The sequence below is a fragment of the Thalassophryne amazonica genome, chromosome 12, assembly GCF_902500255.1.
Source record: "Thalassophryne amazonica chromosome 12, fThaAma1.1, whole genome shotgun sequence".
Lineage (NCBI taxonomy): Eukaryota > Metazoa > Chordata > Actinopteri > Batrachoidiformes > Batrachoididae > Thalassophryne > Thalassophryne amazonica.
Genome location: NC_047114.1, coordinates 102,723,314 through 102,747,055, shown reverse-complemented (window position 1 = coordinate 102,747,055; position 23,742 = coordinate 102,723,314). Strand labels below are relative to the sequence as shown.

Sequence of the window (23,742 nt, the reverse complement as noted above, 5' to 3'; positions counted from 1 at the left end):
ATTCCACGCCCCTCTCAATTGAAGCCACGCCCTCCCACGCCAGAACGGGCCACAAGTTTGAAACCGAAAAAATAAGATCTGAAAGTGGAAAAAAAGATCTGAAGGTGGAAAAAATAAATTATTTGATCAAACACAGAACCTATCAATATACTTCATATCAGGTCAGAGAAAGAGTTCCAAGGCCGTACAAAGCAGAGAGAGAATTAAAATGTAATGTAAATGTAAATTGTCAAATTAACACAAGAACATGACGTCCTGCTCCAAACCATATTTACACACGTACAAACTCTCTCGTGAGAGTTTTCCAGTTTAAAGCCCTGAAGGAGCTCGCTGCACCTTATTATTATTATACTAATAATAATGCATTATATTTCTATAGCGCTTTACACAGTGCTAAAAGACACTTTACAGAACAGAGAAGATAACAAAGAACAAAGCAACTTTATTATAGAAAGATTAAATAAATAAATAAAAATAAGAATATAAAATCAAACATCTGTGTCTTGTGATGGAATCACTACGATGACCGCTCCAAGATGGCGGCCGCATTTCTTGCACCTCAGCATCCAATGCGACGTCTACTCCTGTTTTTAATGTCTATGTGTGTAGGAGGCAGGGACGAAGGGACTACTTTCTTTCTCTGTGCCATCAGCTTGGAGATTTGTGTTTAAGTTCCTTAAGAACACAGGACTTTTTGATAGGATTTAGTTGACCTCATTTATCTAGTTATTTATTTCTTTGTTTTGTTTTGTTTTTGTCACTCCTTCGTCGATGCTCCACATCTGTAGTTACACAATTGCACAGTTGGTGGCTGTAATGCAACATTCCGGATGCCAACCGCCAATAAATTACAAGAAGAAGAAGAAGCTGAAGCTGAAGCTGCTAGCACTATTAGCTGTGAATTTGAATGATTTAAGTGATCACAACCCGCTGGTTAAAGCTCACGATTCCGTAAGTGAAACTTGTTTGTCTTTAAACGAAGTATTTGAATTGTCATCATGAAAAAAGTGTTTGTGGCTGTAGGGTGACGTCACGTCAGTAGCCGCTTGTTAGAATAACGAAACCAAACAAAATGAAAAAAAAAAGCCGCTGGCTACTTTAGAGATGTAGGGATGGACCTGTTGTCTGCCGGGGTGGTTGACATCCAGGACTGAAGGCGGGCCCGTGGTGTGGTTTGGACTTTTGTAGTGTTTGCTGCATGTTTTATTACCTAAATGTGTCTGTCGTGTGTGTTGTCAGTACATCGGCGGGTCACAAACCAGTGACCATCCAGAAACATTTCAAAAAAGAGCTCGGTGTGGACTCTTGAGTTTATTCTAGAGTTGCAAACATTCATTGATGATTAATCCACAACTAAATTAATCACCAACTTTTTTTCATAGTCTTGCAATTAACCACAATAAGTGACGGGTTTACTACGATGATAAGTGACGGGTTTACTACGATGATAAGTGACGGGTTTACTACGATGGTAAGTGACGGGTTTACTACGATGGTAAGTGACGGGTTTACTACGATGGTAAGTGACGGGTTTACTACGATGGTAAGTGACGGGTTTACTACGATGGTAAGTGACGGGTTTACTACGATGGTAAGTGACGGGTTTACTACGATGGTAAGTGACGGGTTTACTACGATGATAAGTGACGGGTTTACTACGATGGTAAGTGACGGGTTTACTACGATGGTAAGTGACGGGTTTACTACGATGGTAAGTGACGGGTTTACTACGATGATAAGTGAGGGGTTTACTACAATGGTAAGTGACGGGTTTACTACGATGATAAGTGAGGGGTTTACTACGATGATGTGAGGGGTTTACTACGATGATAAGTGAGGGGTTTACTACGATGGTAAGTGAGGGGTTTACTACGATGGTAAGTGACGGGTTTACTACGATGGTAAGTGACGGGTTTACTACGATGGTAAGTGACGGGTTTACTACGATGGTAAGTGAGGGGTTTACTACGATGGTAAGTGAGGGGTTTACTACGATGGTAAGTGAGGGGTTTACTACGATGGTAAGTGAGGGGTTTACTACGATGGTAAGTGAGGGGTTTACTACGATGGTAAGTGAGGGGTTTACTACAGTGGTAAATGAGGGGTTTACTACAGTGGTAAATGAGGGGTTTACTACAGTGGTAAATGAGGGGTTTACTACAGTGGTAAATGAGGGGTTTACTACAGTGGTAAATGAGGGGTTTACTACAGTGGTAAATGAGGGGTTTACTACAGTGGTAAATGAGGGGTTTACTACGATGGTAAGTGAGGGGTTTACTACAGTGGTAAATGAGGGGTTTACTACAGTGGTAAATGAGGGGTTTACTACAGTGGTAAATGAGGGGTTTACTACAGTGGTAAATGAGGGGTTTACTACGATGATAAGTGAGGGGTTTACTACAGTGGTAAATGAGGGGTTTACTACAGTGGTAAATGAGGGGTTTACTACAGTGGTAAATGAGGGGTTTACTACGATGATAAGTGAGGGGTTTACTACAGTGGTAAATGAGGGGTTTACTACGATGATAAATGAGGGGTTTACTACAGTGGTAAATGAGGGGTTTACTACGATGATAAGTGAGGGGTTTACTACAGTGGTAAATGAGGGGTTTACTACGATGATAAGTGAGGGGTTTACTACAGTGGTAAATGACGGGTTTACTACGATGATAAGTGAGGGGTTTACTACAATGGTAAGTGACGGGTTTACTACAATGATTGTTGGGGAAAGTGTAGTGACACGGACCCACAACAGGGGGCGCAAATGAACGGTCAATAGATGAGCCAAAAGGTAACAATTTAATGTTGTGAATGTGCACAACGATGATACAGACAATCACAGAATCTGACAGCAGTCAATACACCAAGGTGACGTGTGGGCAGGCTCGAGGATAGAAGACGTCTGTCCTGAGAAGAACCGGAACCACACGATTTCCACCGCCACAGATCCCGGAGAATACTGGAGCCGCCAAGTCCTGAATTCCCAGGTGATCACCGTTCCCGACTGTCGGATCTGGTACTGCTGGCGAGGAGCACAAACAGTGAGATGTGGGTGTGTGCACACCCAGTAACAAAAACAGAAGGTGGAAAATCACCTTCACCTCTAATCACACACACGTGCAGCTCCTGTTAAACCACTTATCTGGTTGGAGTGTGAAGCGAAGCCGTCGCTGATCACACCAAACGCCAATCCCACAGATAAGGAAACACTTACTGGAAAACGGCTGCAAAGAAGTTCAGACTATTAGTCAGTGTTTTCAGTTTAGCAGAGAATTACCTTCACAGGTACATGATATCTCGGCAGCGAGGTGGAGATGACATCCGGCTTTTATAGAGTGATGAAATGAAGATGGGTGACAGCTGTCATGAGTTGATGTGTGACAGCTGTCACTCCCAGTTGTGTCTGTGGCGGCAGCGCCCTCTCGTGCCTGAAACCCGCACTTCAGGCAGGGCGCCCTCTGGTGGTGGGCCAGCAGTACCTCCTCTTCTGGCGGCTCACACAACAGTGATAAGTGACGGGTTTACTATAATGATAAGTGAGGGGTTTACTACAATGATAAATGACGGGTTTACCACAGCAATAAATGATGAGGGGCCTGCAGTTTACCACGATAAGTGAGGGGTTTACTACAATGATAAATGACGGGTTTACTACAATAAGTGAGGGTTTTACTACAACCCCTGGCAATAATTATGGAATCACCGGCCTCAGAGGATGTTCATTCAGTTGTTTAATTTTGTAGAAAAAAAGCAGATCACAGACATGACACAAAATTAAAGTCATTTCAAATGGCAACTTTCTGGCTTTAAGAAACACTATAAGAAATCAAGAAAAAAATTGTGGTAGTCAGTAACGGTTACTTTTTTAGACCAAGCAGAGGGAAAAAAATATGGAATCACTCAATTCTGAGGAATAAATTATGGAGTCACCCTGTAAATTTTCATCCCCAAAACTAACACCTGCATCAGATCAGATCTGCCCATTAGTCTGCATCTAAAAAGGAGTGATCACACCTTGGAGAGCTGTTGCACAAAGTGGACTGACATGAATCATGGCTCCAACATGAGAGATGTCAATTGAAACAAAGGAGAGGATTATCAAACTCTTAAAAGAGAGTAAATCATCACGCAATGTTGCAAAAGATGTTGGTTGTTCACAGTCATCTGTGTCTAAACTCTGGACCAAATACAAACAACATGGGAAGGTTGTTAAAGGCAAACATACTGGTAGACCAAGGAAGACATCAAAGCATCAAGACAGAAAACTTAAAGCAATATGTCTCAAAAATCGAAAATGCACAACAAAACAAACGAGAAACGAATGGGAGGAAACTGGAGTCAACGTCTGTGACCGAACTGTAAGAAACCGTCTAAAGGAAATGGGATTTACATACAGAAAAGCTAAACAAAAGCCATCATTAACACCTAAACAGAAAAAAACAAGGTTACAATGGGCTAAGGAAAAGCAATCGTGGACTGGGTGTTGTGAAAGTGTAGGAACACGGACCCACAACAGGGGGCGCAAATGAACGGACAATGGAGGAAGTCAAATAGCACTTTTACTGTTGTGAAATAAGCACAACAAACACGGCAAATTACAATAGTAGACAATGAAGTCAAATCACAAAGGTGTCATGTGGGCAGGCTCGAAGATAAAAGACGTCTGTCCAAAGCAGAACCGGAACCACACGATTTCCTCCGCCACCGAACCCCGGGAATACTGGAGCCGCCAAGTCCCGAACTCCCAGGTGGCCACTGCCTCCGCTTGTCGGATCTGGTACTGCTGGCGAGGAACAAAAACAGTTAGATGTGGGTGTGTTTGCACCCAGCAACACGTATGGTGGAAAAAACCACCTCCACCTCTCATCAGAAAAAAACTGGTAAGTGCAGGAGTGTGAGTACTTATCCAAGAGGTAGGAAAAAAGTCCAATACAGTCCCCAGCTGTACTACTCACTATCTGCTATCCAACACACAAGCAACAAAGTATTATTGTCTGGTAGACAACACAATTGGCTGAGTACGTTACCTCCTCGGTAGAGCGATATCTCGGCAAAGAGGTGGAGATGACGTCTTGCTGATATACCGATGCAGATCAGATGATTGGTGACAGCTGTCGTAGGTGATAAGAGACAGCTGTCACCCCGGCTGCTCCTGTGAGGCGGCAGCGCCCTCTGGTGCCTGGAGCCCGCACTCCAGGCAGGGTGCCCTCTGGTGGTGGTGGGCCAGCAGTACCTCCTCTTCAGCGGCCCACACAACACTGGGTAGTTGTAAAACAGCTAACTGATCATCTGCAGAGGAATGGTCTATTTGAAGATTTTGTCAGGTTTTAGAATTCATCATAGTACAGAAACAGCATTAGTGAAGGTTACAAATGATCTTCTTATGGCCTCGGACAGTGGACTCATCTCTGTGCTTGTTCTGTTAGACGTCAGTGCTGCTTTTGATACTGTTGACCATAAAATTTTATTACAGAGATTAGAGCATGCCATAGGTATTAAAGGCACTGCGCTGCGGTGGTTTGAATCATATTTGTCTAATAGATTACAATTTGTTCATGTAAATGGGGAATCTTCTTCACAGACTAAAGTTAATTATGGAGTTCCACAAGGTTCTGTGCTAGGACCAATTTTATTCACTTTATACATGCTTCCCTTAGGCAGTATTATTAGACGGTATTGCTTAAATTTTCATTGTTACGCAGATGATACCCAGCTTTATCTATCCATGAAGCCAGAGGACACACACCAATTAGCTAAACTGCAGGATTGTCTTACAGACATAAAGACATGGATGACCTCTAATTTCCTGCTTTTAAACTCAGATAAAACTGAAGTTATTGTACTTGGCCCCACAAATCTTAGAAACATGGTGTCTAACCGGATCCTTACTCTGGATGGCATTACCCTGACCTGTAGTAATACTGTGAGAAATCTTGGAGTCATTTTTGATCAGGATATGTCATTCAAAGCGCATATTAAACAAATATGTAGGACTGCTTTTTTGCATTTACGCAATATCTCTAAAATTAGAAAGGTCTTGTCTCAGAGTGATGCTGAAAAACTAATTCATGCATTTATTTCCTCTAGGCTGGACTATTGTAATTCATTATTATCAGGTTGTCCTAAAAGTTCCCTAAAAAGCCTTCAGTTAATTCAAAATGCTGCAGCTAGAGTACTAACGGTGACTAGAAGGAGAGAGCATATCTCACCCATATTGGCCTCTCTTCATTGGCTTCCTGTTAATTCTAGAATAGAATTTAAAATTCTTCATCTTACTTATAAGGTTTTGAATAATCAGGTCCCATCTTATCTTAGGGACCTCGTAGTACCATATCACCCCAATAGAGCGCTTCGCTCTCAGACTGCAGGCTTACTTGTAGTTCCTAGGGTTTGTAAGAGTAGAATGGGAGGCAGAGCCTTCAGCTTTCAGGCTCCTCTCCTGTGGAACCAGCTCCCAATTCAGATCAGGGAGACAGACACCCTCTCTACTTTTAAGATTAGGCTTAAAACTTTCCTTTTTGCTAAAGCTTATAGTTAGGGCTGGATCAGGTGACCCTGAAACCATCCCTTAGTTATGCTGCTATAGACGTAGACTGCTGGGGGGTTCCCATGATGCACTGTTTCTTTCTCTTTTTGCTCTGTATGCACCACTCTGCATTTAATCATTAGTGATCGATCTCTGCTCCCCTCCACAGCATGTCTTTTTCCTGGTTCTCTCCCTCAGCCCCAACCAGTCCCAGCAGAAGACTGGCCCTCCCTGAGCCTGGTTCTGCTGGAGGTTTCTTCCTGTTAAAAGGGAGTTTTTCCTTCCCACTGTTGCCAAGTGCTTGCTCACAGGGGTCGTTGTGACCGTTGGGGTTTTACATAATTATTGTATGGCCTTGCCTTACAATATAAGGCGCCTTGGGGCAACTGTTTGTTGTGATTTGGCGCTATATAAAAAAATTGATTGATTGATTGACTGTGGATGACTGGATGAAAGTCATATTCAGTGATGAATCTCAAATCTGCATTGGGCAAGGTGATGATGCTGGAACTTTTGTTTGGTGCCGTTCCAATGAGATTTATAAAGATGACTGCCTGAAGAGAACATGTAAATTTCCACAGTCATTGATGATATGGGGCTGCATGTCAGGTAAAGGCACTGGGGAGATGGCTGTCATTACATCATCAATAAATGCACAAGTTTACATTGATATTTTGGACACTTTTCTTATCCCATCAATTGAAAGGATGTTTGGGGATGATATCATTTTTCAAGATGATAATGCATCTTGCCATAGAGCAAAAACTGTGAAAACATTCCTTGCAAAAAGACACATAGGGTCAATGTCATGGCCTGCAAATAGTCCGGATCTTAATCCAATTGAAAATCTTTGGTGGAAGTTGAAGAAAATGGTCCATGACAAGGCTCCAACCTGCAAAGCTGATCTGGCAACAGCAATCAGAGAAAGTTGGAGCCAGATTGATGAAGAGTACTGTTTGTCACTCATTAAGTCCATGCCTCAGAGACTGCAAGCTGTTAGAAAAGCCAGAGGTGGTGCAACAAAATACTAGTGATGTGTTGGAGCGTTCTTTTGTTTTTCATGATTCCATCATTTTTTCCTCAGAATTGAGTGATTCCATATTTTTTTCCTCTGCTTGGTCTAAAAAAGTAAACGTTACTGACTGTCACAATTTTTTTTTTCCTGATTTCTTATAGTGTTTCTTAAAGCCAGAAAGTTGCCATTTGAAATGACTTTAGTTTTGTGTCATGTCTGTGATCTGCTTTTTTTCTACAAAATTAAACAACTGAAGAAACATCCTCCGAGGCCAGTGATTCCATCATTTTTGCCAGGGGTTGTACAATGATAAATGACGGGTTTACTACAATGATAAGTGACGGGTTTACTACAGTGATAAACGACGGGTTTACTACAATGATAAACGACGGGTTTACTACAATGATAAATGACGGGTTTTACTACAGTGATAAACGACGGGTTTACTACAGTGATAAACGACGGGTTTACTACAATGATAAACGACGGGTTTACTACAATGATAAACGACGGGTTTTACTACAGTGATAAACGACGGGTTTACTACAATGATAAGTGACGGGGTTTACTACAATGATAAGTGACGGGTTTTACTACAATGATAAATCAATCAATCAATTTTTTTATATAGCACCAAATCACAACAAACAGTTGCCCCAAGGCGCTTTATATTGTAAGGCAAGGCCATACAATAATTCTGTAAAACCCCAACGGTCAAAACGACCCCCTGTGAGCAAGCACTTGGCTACAGTGGGAAGGAAAAACTCCCTTTTAACAGGAACAAACCTCCAGCAGAACCAGGCTCAGGGAGGGGCAGTCTTCTGCTGGGACTGGTTGGGGCTGAGGGAGAGAACCAGGAAAAAGACATGCTGTGGAGGGGAGCAGAGATCGATCACTAATGATTAAATGCAGAGTGGTGCATACAGAGCAAAAAGAGAAAGAAACAATGCATCATGGGAACCCCCCAGCAGTCTACGTCTATAGCAGCATAACTAAGGGATGGTTCAGGGTCACCTGATCCAGCCCTAACTATAAGCTTTAGCAAAAAGGAAAGTTTTAAGCCTAATCTTAAAAGTAGAGAGGGTGTCTGTCTCCCTGATCTGAATTGGGAGCTGGTTCCACAGGAGAGGAGCCTGAAAGATGAAGGCTCTGCCTCCATTCTACTCTTACAAACCCTAGGAACTACAAGTAAGCCTGCAGTCTGAGAGCGAAGCGCTGTATTGGGGTGATATGGTACTACGAGGTCCCCAAGATAAGATGGGACCTGATTATTCAAAACCTTATAAGTAAGAAGAAGAATTTTAAATTCTATTCTAGAATTAACAGGAAGCCAATGAAGAGAGGCCAATATGGGTGAGATATGCTCTCTCCTTCTAGTCCCCGTCAGTACTCTAGCTGCAGCATTTTGAATTAACTGAAGGCTTTTTAGGGAACTTTTAGGACAACCTGATAATAATGAATTACAATAGTCCAGCCTAGAGGAAATAAATGCATGAATTAGTTTTTCAGCATCACTCTGAGACAAGACCTTTCTGATTTTAGAGATATTGCGTAAATGCAAAAAAGCAGTCCTACATATTTGTTTAATATGCGCTTTGAATGACATCCTGATCAAAAATGACTCCAAGATTTCTCACAGTATTACTAGAGCTCAGGGTAATGCCATCCAGAGTAAGAATCTGGTTAGACACCATGTTTCTAAGATTTGTGGGGCCAAGTACAATAACTTCAGTTTTATCTGAGTTTAAAAGCAGGAAATTAGAGGTCATCCATGTCTTTATGTCTGTAAGACAATCCTGCAGTTTAGCTAATTGGTGTGTGTCCTCTGGCTTCATGGATAGATAAAGCTGGGTATCATCTGTGTAACAATGAAAATTTAAGCAATACCGTCTAATAATACTGCCTAAGGGAAGCATGTATAAAGTGAATAAAATTGGTCCTAGCACAGAACCTTGTGGAACTCCATAATTAACTTTAGTCTGTGAAGAAGATTCCCCATTTACATGAACAAATTGTAATCTATTAGACAAATATGATTCAAACCACCGCAACGCAGTGCCTTTAATACCTATGGCATGCTCTAATCTCTGTAATAAAATTTTATGGTCAACAGTATCAAAAGCAGCACTGAGGTCTAACAGAACAAGCACAGAGATGAGTCCACTGTCCGAGGCCATAAGAAGATCATTTGTAACCTTCACTAATGCTGTTTCTGTACTATGATGAATTCTAAAACCTGACTGAAACTCTTCAAATAGACCATTCCTCTGCAGATGATCAGTTAGCTGTTTTACAACTACCCTTTCAAGAATTTTTGAGAGAAAAGGAAGGTTGGAGATTGGCCTATAATTAGCTAAGATAGCTGGGTCAAGTGATGGCTTTTTAAGTAATGGTTTAATTACTGCCACCTTAAAAGCCTGTGGTACATAGCCAACTAACAAAGATAGATTGATCATATATAAGATCGAAGCATTAAATAATGGTAGGGCTTCCTTGAGCAGCCTGGTAGGAATGGGGTCTAATAAACATGTTGATGGTTTGGATGAAGTAACTAATGAAAATAACTCAGACAGAACAATCGGAGAGAAAGAGTCTAACCAAATACCGGCATCACTGAAAGCAGCCAAAGATAACGATACGTCTTTGGGATGGTTATGAGTAATTTTTTCTCTAATAGTTAAAATTTTGTTAGCAAAGAAAGTCATGAAGTCATTACTAGTTAAAGTTAATGGAATACTCAGCTCAATAGAGCTCTGACTCTTTGTCAGCCTGGCTACAGTGCTGAAAGAAACCTGGGGTTGTTCTTATTTTCTTCACTTAGTGATGAGTAGAAAGATGTCCTAGCTTTACGGAGGGCTTTTTTATAGAGCAACAGACTCTTTTTCCAGGCTAAGTGAAGATCTTCTAAATTAGTGAGACGCCATTTCCTCTCCAACTTACGGGTTATCTGCTTTAAGCTACGAGTTTGTGAGTTATACCACGGAGTCAGGCACTTCTGATTTAAAGCTCTCTTTTTCAGAGGAGCTACAGCATCCAAAGTTGTCTTCAATGAGGATGTAAAACTATTGACGAGATACTCTATCTCACTTACAGAGTTTAGGTAGCTATTCTGCACTGTGTTGGTATATGGCATTAGAGAACATAAAGAAGGAATCATATCCTTAAACCTAGTTACAGCGCTTTCTGAAAGACTTCTAGTGTAATGAAACTTATTCCCCACTGCTGGGTAGTCCATCAGAGTAAATGTAAATGTTATTAAGAAATGATCAGACAGAAGGGAGTTTTCAGGGAATACTGTTAAGTCTTCTATTTCCATACCATAAGTCAGAACAAGATCTAAGATATGATTAAAGTGGTGGGTGGACTCATTTACTTTTTGAGCAAAGCCAATAGAGTCTAATAATAGATTAAATGCAGTGTTGAGGCTGTCATTCTCAGCATCTGTGTGGATGTTAAAATTGCCCACTATAATTATCTTATCTGAGCTAAGCACTAAGTCAGACAAAAGGTCTGAAAATTCACAGAGAAACTCACAGTAACGACCAGGTGGACGATAGATAATAACAAATAAAACTGGTTTTTGGGACTTCCAATTTGGATGGACAAGACTAAGAGTTAAGCTTTCAAATGAATTAAAGCTCTGTCTGGGTTTTTGATTAATTAATAAGATGGAATGGAAGATTGCTGCTAATCCTCCGCCCCGGCCCGTGCTACGAGCATTCTGACAGTTAGTGTGACTCGGGGGTGTTGACTCATTTAAACTAACATATTCATCCTGCTGTAACCAGGTTTCTGTAAGGCAGAATAAATCAATATGTTGATCAATTATTATATCATTTACCAACAGGGACTTAGAAGAGAGAGACCTAATGTTTAATAGACCACATTTAACTGTTTTAGTCTGTGGTGCAGTTGAAGGTGCTATATTATTTTTTCTTTTTGAATTTTTATGCTTAAATAGATTTTTGCTGGTTATTGGTAGTCTGGGAGCAGGCACCGTCTCTACGGGGATGGGGTAATGAGGGGATGGCAGGGGGAGAGAAGCTGCAGAGAGGTGTGTTAGACTACAACTCTGCTTCCTGGTCCCAACCCTGGATAGTCACGGTTTGGAGGATTTAAGAAAATTGGCCAGATTTCTAGAAATGAGAGCTGCTCCATCCAAAGTGGGATGGATGCCGTCTCTCCTAACAAGACCAGGTTTTCCCCAGAAGCTTTGCCAATTATCTATGAATGACGGTTTTACTACAATGATAAATGACGGTTTTACTACAATGATAAATGACGGGTTTACTACAATGATAAATGACGGGTTTACTACAATGATAAATGACGGGTTTACTACAATGATAAGTGAGGGGTTTACTACAATGATAAATGACGAGCGGCCCACAGTGTACCACGATAAATGAGGGGTTTACTACAATGATAAGTGAGGGGTTTACCATAGCAATAAATGAGGAGGGGCCCGCAGTTTACCACGATAAATGAGGGGTTTACCATAACAATAAATAACGGGTTTACCACAGCAATAAATGAGGAGGGGCCCGCAGTTTACCACGATAAATGAGGGGTTTACCACAACGATAAATGACAGGTTTACCATAGCAATAAATGGTGAGTGGCCCGCAGTTTACTACGATAAATGAGGGGTTTTCTATAATGATAAATGACGGGTTTACCACAGCAATAAATGATGAGGGGCCCGCAGTTTACCACGATAAATGAGGGTTTTACCACAGCGATAAATGACGGATTTACTACAGCAATAAATGACGAGGGGCCCGCAGTTTACCACGATAAATGAGGGGTTTACCACAATGATAAATTACAGGTTTACCATAGCAATAAATGGTGAGGGGCCCGCAGTTTACTACGATAAATGAGGGGTTTTCTATAATGATAAATGACGGGTTTACCACAGCAATAAATGATGAGGGGCCCGCAGTTTACCACGATAAATGAGGGTTTTACCACAGCGATAAATGACCGATTTACTACAGCAATAAATGATGAGGGGCCCGCAGTTTACCACGATAAATGAGGGGTTTACCATAACAATAAATGAGGGGTTTACCACAGCAATAAATGACGAGGGGCCCGCAGTTTACCACGATAAATGAGGGGTTTACCACAACGATAAATAACGGGTTTACCACAGCGATAAATGACGAGGGGCCCGCAGTTTACCACGATAAATGACGCGTTTACCACAGCAATAAATGACGAGGGGCCCACTGTTTATAACGATAAGTGAGGGGTTTACTACAATGATAAATGAGGGGTTTACCACAGCAATAAATGACGAGGGGCCCACTGTTTACCACAATAAGTGAGGGGTTTACTACAATGATAAATGAGGGGTTTACCACAGCAATAAATGACGAGTTGCCCGCAGTTTACCACGATAAATGAGGGGTTTACCATAACGATAAATGACGGGTTTACCACAGCAATAAATGACGAGAGGCCCACAGTTTACCATGATAAATGAGGGGTTTACCACAACGATAAATAACGGGTTTACCATAGCAATAAATGACGAGGTGCCCGCAGTTTACCACGATAAATGAGGGGTTTACCATAGCAATAAATGACGAGGGGCCCGCAGTTTACCACGATAAATGAGGGGTTTACCACAGCGATAAATAACGGGTTTACCATAGCAATGAATGACGAGGGGCCCGCACTTTACCACGATAAATGAGGGGTTTACCATAACGATAAATAACGGGTTTACCACAGCAATAAATGACGAGGGTCCGCAATTACCATGATAAATGAGGGTTTACCAACGACGATAATGAGGGGTTTACCATAAACAATAAATAACGGGTTTACCACAGCAATAAATGACGAGGGGCCCGCAGTTTACCACGATAAGTGAGGGGTTTACCACAGTGATAAATCAGGGGTTTACCATAGCAATAAATGACGAGGGGCCCGCGGTTTACCACGATAAATGAGGGGTTTACCATAACGATAAATAACGGGTTTACCACAGCAATAAATGACGAGGGGCCCGCAGTTTACCATGATAAATGAGGGGTTTACCACAGCGATAAATGAGGGGTTTACCATAACGATAAATAACGGGTTTACCACAGCAATAAATGACGAGGGGCCCGCAGTTTACCACGATAAATGAGGGGTTTACCACAGTGATAAATGAGGGGTTTACCATAGCAATAAATGACGAGGGCCCGCAGTGTACCACGATAAATGAGGGGTTTACCATAAGGATAAATAACGGGTTTACCACAGCAATAAATGACGAGGGGCCCGCAGTTTACCATGATAAATGATGGGTTTACCACAGCAATAAATGATGAGGGGCCCACAGTTTACCACGATAAATGATGGGTTTACCACAGCAATAAATGATGAGGGGCCCACAGTTTACCACGATAAATGAGGGGTTTACCACAGCGATAAATGATGGGTTTACCACGGCAATAAATGACGAGGGGCCTGCTGTTTACTACGATAAATGAGGGGTTTACCATAACGATAAATGAAGGGTTTACCACAGCAATAAATGACGAGGGGCCCGCAGTTTACCATGATAAATGAGGGGTTTAACATAACGATAAATAAGGGTTTACCATAGCAATAAATGACGAGGGGCCCGCAGTTTACCACGATAAATGAGGGGTTTACCACAGCGATAAATGACGGGTTTACCATAGCAATAAATGACGAGGGGCCCGCAGTTTACCACGATAAATGAGGTGATTACCACATCGATAAATGAGGGGTTTACCATAGCAATAAATGACGAGGGGCCCGCAGTTTACCACGATAAATGAGGGGTTTACCATAATGATAAATAACGGGTTTACCACAGCAATAAATGACGAGGGGCCCGCAATTTACCATGATAAATGATGGGTTTACCACAGCAATAAATGATGAGGGGCCCACAGTTTACCACGATAAATGAGGGGTTTAACATAACGATAAATAACGGGTTTACCATAGCAATAATGACGAGGGGCCCGCAGTTTACCACGATAAATGAGGGGTTTACCACAGCGATAAATGAGGGGTTTACCATAGCAATAAATGACGAGGGGCCCGCAGTTTACCACGATAAATGAGGGGTTTACCACAGCGATAAATAACGGGTTTACCATAGCAATAAATGACGAGGGGCCCGCAGTTTACCACGATAAATGAGGTGATTACCACAGCGATAAATGAGGGGTTTACCATAGCAATAAATGACGAGGGGCCCGCAGTTTACCACGATAAATGAGGGGTTTACCATAACGATAACGGGTTTACCACAGCAATAAATGACGAGGGGCCCGCAGTTTACCATGATAAATGAGGGGTTTACCACAGCGATAAATGAGGGGTTTACCATAACGATAAATAACGGGTTTACCACAGCAATAAATGACGAGGGGCCCGCAGTTTACCACGATAAATGAGGGGTTTACCATAGCAATAAATGACGAGGGGCCCGCAGTGTACCACGATAAATGAGGGGTTTACCATAAGGACAAATGACGGGTTTACCACAGCAATAAATGACGAGGGGCCCGCAGTTTACCATGATAAATGATGGGTTTACCACAGCAATAAATGACGAGGGGCCCGCAGTTTACCACGACAAATGAGGGGTTTACCACAGCGATAAATGAGGGGTTTACCATAGCAATAAATGACGAGGGGCCCGCAGTGTACCACGATAAATGAGGGGTTTACCATAACGATAAATAACGGGTTTACCACAGCAATAAATGACGAGGGGCCCGCAGTTTACCATGATAAATGAGGGGTTTAACATAACGATAAATAACGGGTTTACCACAGCAATAAATGACGAGGGGCCCACAGTTTACCATGATAAATGAGGGGTTTACCACAACGATAAATAACAGGTTTACCACAGCAATAAATGACGAGGCGCCCGCAGTTTATAACTGAGGGGTTTACCACAACGATAAATAACAGGTTTAACACAGCAATAAATGACGAGGCGCCCGCAGTTTACTCTATAACTGAGGGGTTTACCACAATGATAACGGTTTTACCACGGCAATAAATGACGAGGGGCCCGCTGCAAACAGTCAATTTACAAAGAACAGAAAAAGGTACACACATTGGTCGGTTGGTCGGTAACTCACAACTTACTGAAACGTGTGGTGGGTTTTACAAATAAATCTGTATTTGTAAATATGTAATTTTTTTCATTTGTAAAAAAAAAAAAAAAGGCAATTTAAAAACTGAAAATTCGGTTTAAGTGGATCTACACTTTTAGTGAATGTGTGGCATCAAATGTATTCATACTGCCATGAACACAGTGTGAATTTTCAGTTTGCAAATTGCCTTTTTTTTTTTTTTTTTTTTTTACAAATGAAAAAAACATTTACAAATAGATTTATTCGTAAAACTCACCTCACGTTTCAGTAACTGTGTGTTATACCGACCAGCCAACCACTGACATCAGGAAACTAATGTACCCATAATGTAATGCGGCATGTGTGTCCAAACGCTAAAACCTTCAAAATTTCAGCGTTACTTTAAAACTAAAACATATAGCTGATGTTTTACTTTGTAAAATGACGGAACCTTGTAATATTACCATTTCTAAAAAAATAAAGCACTCCAAAGAAATAAATTAAATGCAGTGACTTTATACGATATTTTTTCAAGAAGCTCTGGAGGAAATTTCAAGAACTCACTGTGGTTTTATTTTACAGCTTATTACTCTTTTAAAAAAAAAAACTCGCTTTTTTTGGCTGGATCCTCCTCTGTGTCGTCCTCAGGTTGTGGAGAGCTGCTGTCATCAGTCTCCTCCGACGTGCTGTTTACATCATCATCTGTGTATATGAGCGCGTTGGTTCGACTGTGTTCATGCACTTTACAGCATCACTTCCTGTTTTATTCAGTGAATCACTCTGCTAATAAACTCCTGGGATAACTTGACACGAATCACCAACATTAACCTGAACTAAATCTACACATTTGGGTAAAAGTATGTCTCGTTTAAAAAAAAAAAAGGAATGATGCGTTAGCGTGATTTTTACTTCCAGGCGTTCCGGTGCGTCTGGTAAACTTTCCTCTGGCGAAAACCGACATCTCCTCCAGTGTCCTCCTTGGAGAGCAGTCGACCTCCAATTATTTCTCCGTTAATTCATAATACAGGGAGCTGGTTGGAGCTGCGCAACTTCTGCTCATTTTAAAATTCTTTCTTGTAAAGTCCAGCTGTGTTTTTCCGCCGCCATTTTCGCGAACACAGAGCAGGAAGCATCACGTGGTGATGTGACGTAACAGGCATGCGCCACAACAGGCAGGCAATCCGACGTGCAGGTTACATGGAAGCCGATCGGGTTAGAAACAGGCTTGCACCACCTCCTCTGACCCAATCATAATTCGATCAGATTTGTTGAATCTGATCAGATGAAGCTGTTTGATGTCTGTCTGATTGTTCCATCTGATTGTTCAATCAGATTACTTATGGTCCATGTAACTGCAGCTACTGAGACAGTCTACAGAGATGAAGTTGACAGGCTGAGTGAATGGTGCACAGAAAGTAATCTGATCCTGAATGTCAAGAAAACCAAAGAGATCATAGTTGACTTCAGGAAACACAAGGACACCCCCCCCAACCATTAAAGGATTAAAGGTAATCATTGAGGATCTTAAATGGTAAGTAAACACATTTGCTGTGGTCAAAAAGGCGCATCAGAGGCTTTATTTTCTACTAACACTTAAGAAGAACGACCTGTCGGCTGAGCTGCTCGAGGCCTTTTATCACTGCTCCATTGGCAGCGTTTTAACCTGTTATATTACAGCACGGTTTGCTAACTGCTCTGAAAACAAAAAGAAATCCATCAAACGAGTCATAAGAACACCAGAAAAAAATCATTGATCTCCCTCTGCCCTCATTGGATGATATTTTTAGGACCCGCTGCCTCCACCCAGCAAGCAGTATTCTGCAGGAGGGAACACACCCCTCACACCACCTCTTCTCTCTGCTTCCATCCGGCAGCTGTTATCGGGCCTTCAAAGCCCCACCACAAGGCTAAAAACAGCTTCTTTCCTAGAACTGAACAGACACCCCCAAGATCCAGTCACAACATCTGCATTGTTCTAATTAAAACAATGGGGGACATGTGGAATATTTGATTGAACTATTTTAACTTTTTAGGTATATTTGTTAAATGTTGGATTGATTTTTAGCTATTTAAAGTTGGGTATTTTAAACGTTAACTGACATTTTAGAGGGACATGTGCAGTGTGGGATGAAGACAGTGTGGGATTAGTGCGGGATGTGTGGGATATGAGACATAGGTCTGAGTGGAATGGTGTAATTTAGAGGTTTCTGAGTTCACCTCATCCCCCCCCCCCCCCCCACACACAAAAAAACTCTCCTGATGTTCTTAATATTTACTGAAGTATGTGTGTGCGTGAGTCATGTGTGAGGGTCAGCATTGTTTTTGAGGATGTACAAGCAAATTCCATTGTGCTAGTTTACTGTGCAGTGACAATAAATGTGATTCTGAAAAAAATACCAGGTACAAGTTCACAGGGATCCAAATTCCTTGCAAAAGAATCTTCAAAATCTGAACAGAGAAAAGAAGAGTTTAATTGAAATAATGACATCTAAAGAGCAACACCCACACTTAAAGTAAACCAAAATTTGGATATTTTATACTTTCAATTAATTCAAATCTTTAAATTTGTTAAGAAATCCTTTTTTTTCTTTATCAATTTCATTCAGAAAATTATGTCAATGAAAATACTACTACTAATAATAAAGACTTTGTTTTCTATCGCGCATTTCATGATACCCGAAGTCGTTTCACAAGAGTGGGAGGAGGGAGGTAGAGGGCAGGCGGGGTGGGGGGGGTGGGGGGGGATAGGCAAGAGAGGTGTGTTTTGAGGTGCTTTTGGAACTGTGTCAGAGAAGTGGCAGAATGGATGAGAGGGGTAGGCTGTTCCAGAGGGTAGGGGCAGTTACACAGAAAGCCCCATCTGCAGAGGTTCTGAGTCTGGTGCATTGAGTGGAGAATAGGTCCTTGCTGGTAGAGTGCAGGGACCGTGACTGGCAGTAGGGGTGAAGAAGGTCACCATTGCACTAGTCTAGACGGGAGGTGATGAAGGCATGGATGAGTGTTTCGGTGACTGAGCCAGTGAGTGACGGCCGAAGTCTTGAAATGTTATACAGGCGGAAGAAGGCAGATTTGGTGATGCTCTTGACACGGGAACTGAATGAGAGTGTTGAGTCCAGAATGACACCCAGGTTCTGCACTTCGGATGTTGGAGAGGTGGCGCAGCTGTCAGTGACCAGGGTGAGGTCTCCAACTGTTTGAGCAGTGTTGCTGGGGCCACCACCAGGAGCTCTGTCTTGTTGGTGTTAAGTTTCAGTAGGTTGGTGTCATCGAAGTTTTGATATCCTGCAGACAGTTGTTGAGTTGTATTGGTAGTAGTTGTGAGGAGGGCCTGGTGCTGATGGCTCGAGGCAATAACCAATTGAATTACATAATCGCTACAAAGCTAAAAGCTGGGTGATGCAAGTAACAGATTAATATAAAAAATCAACAGATAGTAAAAATGAAAGTCCAGGTATTCACTCTAAAACGTAATGTAAATGAATTCTATATATTCACATACTTACCAAACCAAGGGAGACAAATAGATCAAATTTAAAATCAAAAATACCCCTCAGTAATTATTATAAAAGTATTTAAAAATAATCAAACATTTAAAACCAAATAAAATACAATGGCCCACCACCGACAGATGGCAGCACATCCCAGAAGTCATGGAGGGTACTTCTGCCTTCTTCTTCTCTCCCTCCGTTTGTAGCGAGCTTGGTAGCTCCCTGCTCACTACTACCGTTACTAATAACAGTGGTGGGCACAGTTGCGCTAACCACTAATTGTTGAAGCTGATGTTTTCATTATCGGATTAGCTTTTCAGATAATTTTGAAAACCATCAGCGGACTAATTATCTTCCGATAAATTTTGGTCCGATAATTTTTAGACCGCTAACATATTTTTACAGGTGTGGTGTTGTGTGTTGGGGGGGGTTTGGCTGGACATTTTGGTGTTCTTTTCTTTTCTTTGCTCTCCATGTGGTATGCAAACTGATTTATTGTCTGTGGAGAAGGTGCTGGCAGAAGAGTCCTTCACCCTCATCAACGTGATATGCAGCACCTGTGGATGATGCTCACGTGCAACCTTAAAGACTTTCAGCTGAAGCAGATAATGAGATGGCGTTCTGCATTTAAGCCATGTGTGATTGAAGCAGAATTGCCGGGAACTCGACCTTGTGATGTTCGTTTGTGAGACGCTGAGGACCGCGCCTGGGTTTGACACATCGTGCCTGTGAAGGAGGACGGGTGAGGGACACATGCTGTCAGCACACATCAGAGGTGATTTGATTGTCTGAATAATTGTTAACAGTAATTTGGTATTTTGTTACGCAGTATATGTGAATATTGATGAGAGTTGTGCAGCTTGCTTCTCACGGCCGTGGCGTGTGGACAGATGATCCTCCACCTGTTGTGAGAAGCTGCTCATTTACATAAAGCTTCAATTCAGACCTGAATGTGTTGCTGATAGTGTGTGCCGTTGAAGGATATTAGTTGTAGCTGCTGACTTACCTCACCTTTTCTATCCTTCACAGAGTCGGTTTGTCGTGCCCACCTGGGGGGTGTTTGGCGGTGAACGTGGGTCCAGAGGCGCCGGGCTTCGATCCCTTTGGGCGCTGGAGAGCGCACCGTCCTTCACTCCGCCAGACAGACGCGTTTTATGTTTGTACACCGAGTATTGCACAAAAGGGGGAAAATAAATTGTTTTGTTATTGGAACCGCTTTCTGGTTATTTTAGCGCTGGGTTCAGTCAGACGCAGGTCCGCTCCTCAACCCGCGTCGACACATAACAGTAGTTCCCGGCCATTCTAAAATGGACCCAGCGGCAGAGGCGGTTCCATTTGCCAAAAGAGTTCAAGAACACTTGGAGAAAATACGGGAGCAATTACAGCATCTCGCAAACCAAATTAAACAAACAGACGCCCGTGTTACGGAGCTTGCAGTGCAAGCCGTTTCGCTTCCTGCTGCTCCAGCTGCGGCACCATTGATACCGGTGCAGATAACTCCGTCACCCAGAGATTCGGCGTCCGAACCGATTATTTGTCATCCGGAGCCTTATGCGGGAGACGTTGAAGCCTGTGCTCCGTTTTTGATGCAATGTTCTCTGGTTTTTGCTCAATGACCGGCTTCCTTCTCTTCTGATGGTAGCCGTGTCTCATATGTGACAAATTTGCTCCGAGGTGACGCCTTAGCTTGGGTCACTGCGTTGTGGAGTAATAACTCGCCATTGTTAGGATCCTTTAAGGATTTCTCCCGGGAGTTCCGATTGGTTTTTGACCATCCGGTGAAAACAAATACCGTTGCCCAACGGTTGCTGAATCTCAGGCAGGGGAGGCGGAGTGCAGCGGAGTATTCCGTGGATTTCCGAATTTTTTCTGCTCAGTCCGGTTGGAATGCCACAGCTTTACGAGGAGTATTTGTGGATGGTTTAAATGATTCATTAAAAGACGAGCTAGCAGTCCGTGACGAACCAAACGATTTAGATGAGCTAATATCTTTGGTGATTCGTCTAGATGATCGGATAAAGGAGCGTGGACGCGAGAGAGGGCGGCCATCAGAACGGGTTTTTTCGTCTCGGGGCTTTCCCCGACACAGATCTGGGCTGCCTCTTCTTCGCCCCACTGAGACTCCTCCGACGGGACCTCTGGCTCCTCTCGCGGATGAGCCCATGCAGCTCGGACGAGCTGAAGCCGCTATATTGCCCCGTCATATAAGCGTCAAGAAAAATAGTGGTGACGTATCTCCAGGAGTTCTGGGACAGGCAAAATAATACACACACAAAAAATAAATAAATATTTGGGCTGTTTTTGTTTTTGCAAGGGGTTATAGATTGTTTGGGGAGTTAGTGGCGGTTCTGGTGGAGTGAACGACTGGCAGTTCGGAGCTCGGCTGGACTCAGTTGATCGTTGGTTTTTATTATTTGTACTTAGGTATTTTCTGTTTGGGTCTGGGGTCGTTTTGTTTTGTTATTTTTTATTTCCCTGCTTCCCTAACCCCAACCTCACTCGCCCCAAGACCGTTCATCTTGTGGGTTGTGGGGTGGTGCAGGTTGGTCACGCTGAGCGTTCTCAGAAGACCTCTGCACCTGGGGGGGGGGGGGTTGTCAGGGGCGTTTTTTTTGGTTTGGTTAGGACCCGGTTCCACTCCAGCCTCGGTGGGCCTTTGTACCGTTCGTCATTGGTGTTGTCGGGGTGTGGTGCAGCGGGAACATACCTCTGTCGGAGGGGTGGGCCGATCTGTTGCCGTTCGCCATTTCGGTAGTTCCACCCCTCCCGATAGGCTGGGGTATGGTCGGGTTGGGGCACCGGACGTGTTTCCGGTTTTCCGCTGCGCCTTGGGGTTGGGGCCGGGTTAGTTTTTCCTGTTCCCTTCCCCGGCTTGGTAATTTTGTTGCCGTTCGCCAAAATTGAGCCGACGGAGGGCTCTGGGAGTGATCTGGGGTCTTCCGGGGTGCTGGGGAAGGTAACAGGGTTTATCGGTTGTTTTATTTGCCCCCGGGGTTGTTTAATGTAGTCCACCGGGGGTTGGAATTTTGTGTTTCTTCTGTTTCCTTCCAGGTTCCACCTCCAGGGTTGATGGGACGGTCCTCTGGGGGGGAATTGGCTTGTGGGGCCGACTAGCCAAGTGTGGCCGGGTCTGGGGTTCCTGGGTTGTGGGGAGGGTGCCTCCTGGGGTTTGATGGTACGGTCCTCTGGGGGGGCGCCGTTGCTCCATGTGTACCTGGGGACCTCTGTGGGATTCCGGCTTTGGCTATTTCTCCTGGAACTGGCGGTAAAGGCCTTCTGGGGGGTGTTGGGCTCTGCAAGTCGTTCTGGGGGGGTTGTTTGTTATTTTTCTTTGTGCATTTATGTTTGTATTGTGTTTGTGGGGCTGTGTTGTGTTTTTGCATTTGGGAGTTTTTCTTTTCTTCCCGGGGTTGGATGGGACGGTCCCCTGGGAAGGTTTTGGGTGGGTTTTGTGGTTTTTTTTTTTTTTTTTTTTTTTGTATGTTAGGTTGTACTTGGGACTCTTTTGGGGTTTTTGTTGATGCCAGCCGGCCTTCCAGCTGCGGTGCCCTGTCCTGCTGTCTGCGGTGGACCTTGGGAGCGTTACGCTGTCTGCTTCCTGACGAGGACCCCGGAGGGAGGTGCTGTTCTCGGACCTGGTCTGTTCGGTCGCCGGGAGGCTTCCCGTTAAAGGGGGGGTACTGTTGTGTGTTGGGGGGGTTTGGCTGGACATTTTGGTGTTCTTTTCTTTTCTTTGCTCTCCAGGTGGTATGCAAACTGATTTATTGTCTGTGGAGAAGGTGCTGGCAGGAGTCCTTCACCCTCATCAACGTGATATGCAGCACCTGTGGATGATGCTCACGTGCAACCTTAAAGACTTTCAGCTGAAGCAGATAATGAGATGGCGTTGTGCATTTAAGCCATGTGTGATTCAAGCAGAATTGCCGGGAACTCGACCTTGTGATGTTCGTTTGTGAGATGCTGAGGACCGCGCCTGGGTTTGACACATCGTGCCTGTGAAGGAGGACGGGTGAGGGACACATGCTGTCAGCACACATCAGAGGTGATTTGATTGTCTGAATAATTGTTAACAGTAATTTGGTATTTTGTTACGCAGTATATGTGAATCAATCAATCAATCAATCAACTTTTTTCTTGTATAGCGCCAAATCACAACAAACAGTTGCCCCAAGGCGCTCCACATTGCAAGGCAAGGCCATACAATAATTATGAAACACAGTCTACGTCTAAAGCAACATAACCAAGGGATGGTCCAGGGTCACCCGATCCAGCCCTAACTATAAGCCTTAGCGAAAAGGAAAGTTTTAAGCCTAATCTTAAAAGTAGAGAGGGTATCTGTCTCCCTGATCTGAATTGGGAGCTGGTTCCACAGGAGAGGAGCCTGAAAGCTGAAGGCTCTGCCTCCCATTCTACTCTTACAAACCCTAGGAACTACAAGTAAGCCCGCAGTCTGAGAGCGAAGCGCTCTAATGGGGTAATATGGTACTACGAGGTCCCTAAGATAAGATGGGACCTGATTATTCAAAACCTTATAAGTAAGAAGAAGAATTTTAAATTCTATTCTAGCATTAACAGGAAGCCAATGAA

At 43.2% G+C, this 23,742-nt stretch overlaps 1 protein-coding gene across 1 annotated transcript in view; it reads left to right on the top strand.

Annotated features, from left to right (window-relative positions):
• Positions 1–846: 846 nt before the first annotated feature.
• Positions 847–23,742, top strand: part of c12h7orf25 (chromosome 12 C7orf25 homolog) — a 38,668-nt gene continuing 15,772 nt past the window's right edge. The window contains exon 1 of the mRNA XM_034183661.1: positions 847–951. The gene's annotated coding sequence lies outside the window, so the exon portion shown is untranslated. The remainder of the gene's footprint in view (positions 952–23,742) is intronic.